The sequence below is a fragment of the Rhineura floridana genome, chromosome 4, assembly GCF_030035675.1.
Source record: "Rhineura floridana isolate rRhiFlo1 chromosome 4, rRhiFlo1.hap2, whole genome shotgun sequence".
NCBI lineage: Eukaryota > Metazoa > Chordata > Lepidosauria > Squamata > Rhineuridae > Rhineura > Rhineura floridana.
Genome location: NC_084483.1, coordinates 119,424,434 through 119,426,444, shown reverse-complemented (window position 1 = coordinate 119,426,444; position 2,011 = coordinate 119,424,434).

The window sequence follows — 2,011 nt, the reverse complement described above, 5'->3', positions numbered from 1 at the left end:
TGAGGGCGAAATGGTGTTCCAGGAGCATAATGGGGGAGACTTTGGATCAACCAGGTCCAAAACTGCTTTGTTTCAAATACGTGCCCTTGGAAGGGGAGAGGGAAACTATGCCAGTCCTGAAGTTGGCATAGTTATTTTCCTGCCCTGGGTTGATTTTTTTTTCAAGGAAAAACCTGCAAGATGAAAAAGTAAAAATCTGCCTCTCATCTTCTGCCTTGGCCGGCACAATATCAGCAGGGCTTTGAAAGTGGTGGTTCTACCTCTATGAACTCTCCCCATTCCCCAACTTTCTTAAGATTGCTCTGCCCAGGCATTTGTTGAATATAAAAATGGCTGATAAAGGTAGTAAATAACACTGAAAATGCTTGCAAAAGCTATTTTGAGATATTCCTCAGGCTGAAACGATACTGAGAGAAACTTATTGGAGTTGATGGCAAGGTTGACTCAGTTGATCTTTATTTTTGAAGGGGATATAAACTAACAAATTACCAAATCATTCCATGCTTAGATAAAAGTCAGTGATTCAATTATACCCTGATGGAAACTGGAAGGCTCTTGCTCTGTGGTGCAGCTGTGATGTGTTAACGATAGTCAGTATTTTCTAACAGCTGCTAAGCTTTACTAGGTTCCAGATGGAGCTTCCAGTGAAATTTCAAGCATTTACTTCAAGAAGAGTGTGTAAGAGCAGTCCAATCTGGATGCACTAAATAAAGCTACATTAGGAGATAGGGTGTTTGCCATTTGACTATCTCATTTTCATATTCTATCAAAACAATGATGGGATTAAAATCATTCTTATCAAGACAATTTTATTTTGGGTATCACAGTGCCAGTATGCAATGTCTAAAATCCAGCTGCAATGGTACTAAGCTAAATAAGAAACTCACCTTGTGCACTCTGGAGAAAGAGATGAAATGTTCCTGTTCCACATTGATTAAGGAGGCACTGGTTTTCCTATGCAACATAACAGTGAGTTCAAAGAATGAGACCCAGGCCCTGCAGGAGAAAGAAAGCATCGCCCCAAGGGAAGGAGAGGCTGCTGCTGCTGCTGTGCTGCTGCTGCTACTGTGGGACCACCATCTCCACCACCCTTCCCAGAGGGACTTCTGCCTGGCAGGACCAGGCCCCAGGTACCCAGCCAGCCAGGACTGATTCTTACCATCTGTCCCTCTTTGGAGGGATACATAAGCCGGCTGGCTGAGGTGGCCTGGGAGACCCAGGCCCTGCAGGAGAAAGAAAGCATCGCCCCAAGGGAAGGAGAGGCTGCTGCTGCTGTGCTGCTGCTACTGTGGGACCACCATCTCCACCACCCTTCCCTGAGGGACTTCTGCCTGGCAGGACCAGGCCCCAGGTACCCAGCCAGCCAGGACTGATTCTTACCACCTGTCCCTCTTTGGAGGGATACATAAGCCGGCTGGCTGAGGTGGCCTGGGAGACCCAGGCCCTGCAGGAGAAAGAAAGCATCGCCCCAAGGGAAGGAGAGGCTGCTGCTGCTGTGCTGCTCCTTTCTTCTTTGTTTTTTACTTTTTGTTGGTGTGTTGATGCAATTTGAGATGAATGGGTGCCTGATTATATGAATGTATGTTTGTTTATATGCTGTATATATGGCTGTATATATAGCTGTTTTTATACGTTTAATTGTTGTATATTTTAGTTGTATTATGTGCTTCAGAGAGAGTTTTATCCATCAGGCGGGGAGACTTGAGGGGGCCCCAATTGCCGTAGTGACGGGCAAAGGAAGGTATGGCGCTGTGAGAAGGACGTGCCAGGTAAGGGGAACGCGGTCCAGACATGTTGTGGCTGTGCCTTGTTCCGGTCCTTCCCACACCTGCAAGGTCGTTGGTAGTCCTATCAGCCAACTCTCAGATCTCCAGTTGCTGTTATTAAATGCCAGATCGGTATATAATAAAACCTCCCTCGTCCACGATTTGATTGTGGATGAGGCAGCCGATCTGGCATGTATAACCGAGACCTGGGTGGGTGAGCAGGGAGGAGTTGGTCTCTCTCAGCT